The following is a 7157-nucleotide window of genomic DNA, read 5'->3' as shown; positions in this document are numbered from 1 at the left end:
CCCCCGCCATCTCCCTCCTTTTCTCCCGCCTACAGTTTTCCACCCCATGTTGCCTCATTTCCTCCATCTTTCTGCCCAAAATTGTGAGCACCTGGGCTCTGTTGGAGACTCCTCCCTCCCCAGGTGTTGCCCCTTCACCCTCCCTGCCCCGCTCCCCTTTTTCCTGCCAGGGAAGAGGAGAGCTGTGGCTGGCTGGGCTGCAGGGATGCTCCTCCTGCCATCACTGCTGCCCTGGCATCTCTGGTGAGTCCCCATGGTGCCGTCCCACAGCACCCGTCCCGAGGGTGTGCGGGGGGGAAGAAAGGCTGGGGGGCCACAAGGCCCCCCAGCTAGGCAGGCAGGGGGAGGGTTGGTGGTCACTCCAACACCACCCATGGGTGCTGGCTCTGTCCCCTTAGTGAGGCTGAGCCCCTCTGTGTGCTGGGTGGGGGTCTTGCCCTGGGCTCTGGGGTGGGTGAGGGGGTTGAGATAGGGCAGGAGCCCCTCGGAGACCCACTGTCATCCACTTGCCCCGTGGACCAGGGGAGTTCAGCTTTTGTAAGGCAGGCTAGAGAGGAGCCAGATGTTTGAGCCAAAAAATGTGCATTATTGCATTAAGCTGCTTACGGCAGCGAGCGTGGCTGCGCCTGGCCCCTCGTGGGAAGCCACAAAGCCTGAATTATGCCCCTGAAATCGCCTTTGCAAGAGCTGCTATTATCTGGAGATTTATTTTCCTTTTCCAGCTTGTTGGTTCCCCTCCTTCCTGATGCGGCGAGTGGCCGGTGCCACCAGGCTGTCCCTCTCCCTGGGGTAGCTGGGATGTGCTGTACAACTCCGTGTGAGATAGTTTGGGATGTCCCACCAGGTGGCTGGGAAAAAAGTACTGCTGCTTTCATGATGGAGAAGCCTAAGAACCTCCAGTGGAAATGCCAGTGCACTTGTGCCATAGGGGAATGGGTGCTGTCTTGATGGGTCCAGTGTCCAGGGTGGGTGTGAAATAATTCGAAGGCATTCAAATAGCTGTAGGAGATGCTGGAGCCTCTGAATTGGGACTGGTTTTTTTTTCTTTCTCTTAAAAAATTCAGAATGGATGTCTATTCTTACCCCATTTTCTTGGGTTTTGTTCTTTTCCCCAAGCCATGTTGGCTTCACTTAAAAAAATGTGTGATTCTCTTGGGTTTCACGGATTTCTGCTGTAAAGGGGCTCTTCCCTTCCCCAGCTGTACCCTGTGCAAAGGCCCTCCTGGGAGGGTGCAAATGGGAGATGCGGCTGGGAGCACTGCCTGTCTTGGCTTCTCTAGCAGGAGCTTTTCAGGAACCATCAGCAAACAGGATTGCTCAAGCAGTGGGCAGTTGGCTCTCACTAAGGCTTCTCCTTTCCACAGCTCCCTGTGGCCAGACTCATTAAAGCTTGACCATCATCTTGACCATCATCTTGACCATCATCTTGACCATCATCTTGACCATCATCTTGACCATCATCTCTCTGTCCCATTTGACCATCATCTCTCTGTCCCATGGGCTAGCCACACATCTCCTCTGCATCTGCCTGCCCACCTCTAGGGTGGGACACAGCCCCCCAGCCCTGCCGGCGTGGTGGTGGGTGTCACGTTGGGCTGCGCCCCATCAGCCCTGGCACGTACCTGTGTATTCAGGGAAGCAGATGGTCAGAGGCGATTTCTTGATCTTCTCAGCAAATAGGTCTTTCTTGTTGAGGAAGAGAATGATGGAGGTATCAATGAAGAATTTGTTGTTACAGATGGAGTCGAAGAGCATGAGAGATTCGTGCATGCGGTTCTGCAATGGGGAGCATGGAGGGAGGAGAGAGAAGGGCAAAGAGAAGGAGAGAGTTAGAAGAGAGGAGAACACTTCTGAATTTAAATGCTTAGAAAGCAAAAAAAAAAAATCTCTAAAACAGGACAGTGAGATGTTTACAAAGGTGGAGGAAACGGGGTCTTGCTCTCCTCCAGGCTGGAGGATGCAGCTGATCCTTGCTGCCTCCCTGCAGAGCCTCTCTGCCGGCTGCTCTAGCAGGGCTGGTGCCTGAAGCTTCAGGGAAGAGCCCAAACGCCCTCATTTTCCTGTCACCAGCATGAACTGAGGCGCTGGGAGAGGGGGCTGCAGATTTCTGGTCTCACCTGCATCTCTTCAGGGGCCGGGCAGCCCTGAAGCACCCCTGGAAGAGCCGAAATAAAGGGGGGCCAGACAGCACCAGCCAGGATGCCCTGGGTGCAGGGACTAGGATGGAGGGAACTTTGCCTGTCCCAGGGTGGTCCTATGGACCTGCCTAGAAGGGTACTTGTGCCAAGCGGCACTGTTGTGGCAAGGCTGGTGCTGAGGGACTGCCTGGAGGCTGGGGCAGGTCCTTGCGCCCCTGGAAAAGCCTTCAGCCCATCTTTGCAAATGCCACGGTGGTGGCTGGGTCGCTGCCCAGGAACCCCAGTGCCGCCGCAGGGCGGGAAGCGATGCTGGTCCCCCTGCAGCTCTCCCGAGTCTGCCGGGCTTGCGGGCTGCTCCAGGGAGGCTTTGAGCACGGCGGAGTTTTAGTAGGAGCATGAATAGAGGCAAATCACTAAAAGCTGTCACTTTTCTTAAAACTAATTGTCCTTTTCTGTGCAGACAAAAGCTGTATAAAGCCATTTTTCCCTGTGCTACAGAAGTTGTTATTGGAAAGGAGTGGAGAGCGGACAGAAGGACCAGAGGAGGAGGCGAGGTTGTCCTGTGCCGAATCAGCTGTTGCAGGGCACCCTCAAGCAGAACATTTTAGCGCTTTGCTTGAGCGGCTGCGGGCAGGCGCTCGCCCTCTGTGCAAAGGTGCTGCTGGACAGGACAGATACGGCTCTCTGGGAGCTCTCAGAAGATCTTCTCCATCATTAGCTTGCTCTTACAATAAACAGAAAGCCCTGCCCTGCTGACAACTCGGAGGTGTTTTAGGCAGCCTGCACACCTCTTGCATTGCTGATACCCACCTGGGCGACTGCTCATCTCGCAAAGCTTCTGGTTCAAAACTAGGGCTTAGTGAAGTCTGACGCCTCTGTCCCTGCCGTGCCCCTCGCTGCAACCCCCCCTTGGTGCCGAGCCCCCCTGTGTCCTGGCTTGGCTGCCTGCTGCTTGTGAGGGGACACCCAGTTATTTGGCAAAGCCATGGGTGACACCAAGAGCAGCAGAGACCTGCCCCAGGCAGCAAGGGTGCTCGGCAGCCCCTGGGGGAACCCTCCTGCAGCAAGTATCCCCCCTAGCCCTCCCCCCCCCCCCCTTTTTTTTTTTTTTGGGGGGACAGCAAGGGGGGAGGCTGTGGCCTTGCTGAAGATTCGTGAGAAGGCACGTGTTTGCTCATGAAATGATGCCCCAATTACACATTTCGGAGTTTTCCATGAATGTTTTATTGGTGAGTCACTTTATTAGCTACACTTCAGCGGCAGCTTTCGCATGCAAAATTTAGCAGATGTCTGATTTCATCTTGAAAGGATTTGAGATGATGCTGTCGGTTCCTTGACAAAGAGGAGCTAGGGATGCCAAGCGGTTGCTTTCCAGAGCTTCAGGACCTCACAGGATCCTTATCTTTAAAAAGAAAAATAAGCCTTTCCTTAAGGAAAGAAAATTTTTCTTGTTTTAAGAAAAATAAGCATGGGGAAAATGGAAACCGCTGCGAAAGGATGTGGCTCTTCTTGACTTGCAGCTCTTGCAAAAATGCTGTGTCTTCAGGTTTTCATGGAAAGGATCTGGGTGGTTTTTCTTTTTCCTTCTTGTCCTATATGTGTATTAATTTAAATAAAGGATTGGTGATGGTGGAGGAACAGCTGAAACAAAGCCTGTGCCTGGGGGAATGAAAATCCCACGCAGAAGGAAAATAACCCTGGTGACTTCTGAGCCTGGGATGCCTGTGTGGGCACCCTGGAAGAAACTTTTAAAAATCCCCAATACAAATATACAAAGAAAAAGCCTTCCCCTCTCAGCCATTCCTGGGGCTGGCCCGTAATTCTGCCTGATCTGCAGGATGGGGTGTGTGGAGATGCGTGTCTGAGGATGAGCCCAGCTGAAGTTCCATCACTGGAAATTGGTGGCGTCAGTAGGAATGAGTTCATTTTCCTTCACTGAGGTTTACGGAAAACTCTGTCTTGGTTTTCTTCAAGTTCTTTGCTTCTAGTTCATGCCCCAAATAATGGAAGAGCTTTGCTTTAAGCGTAAAAGAACCAGCTGCTCCCAGTGTGATTTTACAGGGAGGGCAAGGTGCTCCGAGTGCTGCCTTACTGCAAGGAGGAAAAGGTGCCATTGATCGAATTGAACCCGAAAGGGCTCTCTTTGCCTCTGTGCTCGCAAGGCTCCCGCAAAGAGATGGCAGCAAAGAAGTGCAAAAGCTTGCTACTTGTGATAGATTTGCAACCAAAGTACTGGAGGAAGTGATGGGGACGCTCCCTCCCGCCAATGCTCTGCTCAGTGTCGCTGACGATGGGTGCCAAAAGGGCAGCTGGATGCGGACAGATGGATGCCAGTGTGGGGTCTGGCAGTGCCGGAGTAAAAGCATGGATGGTCTGACACAGATACACGGGGGTAAGGGGCTTCAGGAGGGGAGGAGTAATTTCAAGAAGCCAAGGAACGAACAGAAACCATTGTGAAGTTGTTCTACTTAAAACCAAAGGAGGAAAAAAAAATCCCCACCCAATACTTACGTAAAATTAAATACCTTTTGGTTATGTCCTTTTCGAGTTCCTTATTTCCAGCCAAATGAGTTGGTGGCGGGTGCAGGTTGCACCTGTGTGTGCATGGAGCAGACATAGGGCAAGCAACGGGCTTGCGGAGTTGGACGTGCTCAAGGGAGACACAATAAAAACCCTCTCACACTAGAAAAGAGCTGGCACTTTATTAACATTTTGTAACTAATAAATACATTACCGACAGCCAATAAATTATTACAATAACTAATGCTCTATTAAACCAATGGACAGTCACTCTTCATACAAAATTACAGTTAATACAGTTTGGGCCATCAAACATGCAGGAGAAACGATGCAGCGGGAAACCGGCACAAGGGAAGTGGCAGTGGCCTCTGGCGATCCTTCGGGAAGAAACGTGGTGGGGAGCCTGGAGGCAGGGTGATGGTCACCATTCCCTTGTCGAGCTGAAGAGGGGGAAAGGGAGGTGGGGGGGTAGGGCTGAGGATGTTAAATTAAGGACTGGGCTAATTAATGAGGCAAGGGTTGGTCTTGAAACAACCCTATTTGCTTGCCCAGTGCCACTGGGTTGCTCCAGCACTGGAAAAGCTGGTGAGACTTGGGCAATGCTGAAAATTGTGTTATTGCTTGCTACGATCTCCCCTCCCCACCTGGAGCACGGAGTTTGGACCCGGAGCCGCTTGCCTGCACTACCGAACAGCCAGGGTTTGGTCTCAACATTAATTTTTGAGGTGCTGGGTGGGAGAGGGGCTGGGGCAGTGAGCGTCGGGCTGGCTCCTAGCCCTCCACCACCTCCCCAGGTCTCTCCTCCCCACCCCTGCTGTGCACCCGGTGCCGGTGGGGAACTGAGCTGCCCTCTCTGGGAGATGGAGAAGTTTTTGCCCTGTCCCCAAGCTGGCTACCTCCCATCTCCTTCTGCTGTGGGGTACCCCCCTGCTCTTATTAAGACATCAGCATTTAAGGGTGGTCCTTGCTTGTGTTCGCTTGCCAGCCTTTGCGGCGGAGCTTACGGGCTGCTGGTTTGGACACGAGCAGTCCTGTGAGAAGTCACTTTCCGTAGCCACGTTCTCAACATAACGTCCTAATATAGGTCACGTACCTATATCTGTCAGCATCGATTAGCTCGTGTCATTGCAGGAACTCACTCTTTCCTCTGGTGGGGTGGGGTGAGACTGTGGTCCGCTCCTTTGTGCCACCCGGACCACGTCTCTGCTTTTGCGTTGGGGATGCGAGTGCGCGATAGGTTTGGGTGGTTCGGGATGATGCTCAGTAGCACCATCCCTATTGGATGCTTCTGAGCGTCAGATCCTTAACAAGCGTTTTAGCCTCCCTGGAAATGGTTGTGGAGTTTTTGGTGGTAAGCCCGAAGACAAACCTGGCCCACGTTAAAGACACAAAGACGCTAGTGCTAAGCTCTCATCAACAAACGCTCAGCCTTGTTCCCAGGAACTCAACAACAAACATCTCCCTGGCTCCAGGGGACTTTTTGGCCACAAAATACTCAGACGGACGGCACAGGCTACGAGGCAGGGTTGGTCCCTTCTCCGGCATCGACCGCACGCTCCCCCATGGGGAATTTCTGCCTCTCCAGCCCAGCCCCGCACCTTGCTGAGCCACACAGCGAGGGGCTTCCCCATGCTTTACACAGCAGCATGTGGGTATGCCAGGAGCTTTTGGCAAAAGGGCGTCTCCTGCATCCCACCCTGACTTCTTGGAGGCTGCATCTCTGGCCTGAGAACAGAGCCTGTTCCCTTGCAGCGAGCACTGGGCTCATGCCACAGCAGATTGAAACCACCAGATAGGTGTTAATGCACGTTACCATATAGCCTGCTCTCCTCAATACTTTTAGTGTCCTGTGAAACAATGTCACATCTACCGGGGCGGTGCGGCAGCCTCCTCCCGAGGATGCCCTTCCCTCCATGGAGGGACAGGCTGGCACCTGCCCAGGAAAGCTGGCTGAAGGCAAAACGCTAATTCGTGTACAAAGCTCCTGAGAGAGATTCAGTTGGAAGAATTTGTGGGAGGGCGGTGGTGGGGAGGTGACCGACCCCCCGCCAGGCCGGTGGGAGGGCAGGGGCAGCGGGGACCGCCCAGGGCTCGCCAGCGGAAGGGCTGGGCGGCCTCGCCGAGCAGCCCTGCTGCCCTGCACTGGGCTGGGCTCCTCCGGCCCTCTGTAAAACCCAGAGTGTTGAACTCTATTTGCTAAGGACAAAAACCTGGCTCCTGAAGTGTGCAGCTGGGTTTTGACGTGTGCCTTCCCGGGGCGCGTTATTGCCAGCTCTCCCAACGAGCCCAGCGGCCGCAGCCTCCCGAGGAGCACCACACTCTGCAGCTTAACACTGCAGCTGCATCTACGGGCTCATTTCAAGGCTTTCCTCCTACAGGTTTTTCTATTTCATTAAAATTGTTGTTTAAATAAAGGAGCTAATTGAATTTTTTTTTTTTTTTGTCTCACAGCTCCACACACCCAACCCTCTCATTGCCTATGGAGCAAGCTGGCGGGGC

Source organism: Egretta garzetta, unplaced genomic scaffold, assembly GCF_000687185.1.
Source record: "Egretta garzetta isolate BGI_Z169 unplaced genomic scaffold, ASM68718v1 scaffold27, whole genome shotgun sequence".
Classification (NCBI taxonomy): domain Eukaryota; kingdom Metazoa; phylum Chordata; class Aves; order Pelecaniformes; family Ardeidae; genus Egretta; species Egretta garzetta.
Note: the sequence above shows the minus strand (reverse complement) of the source record.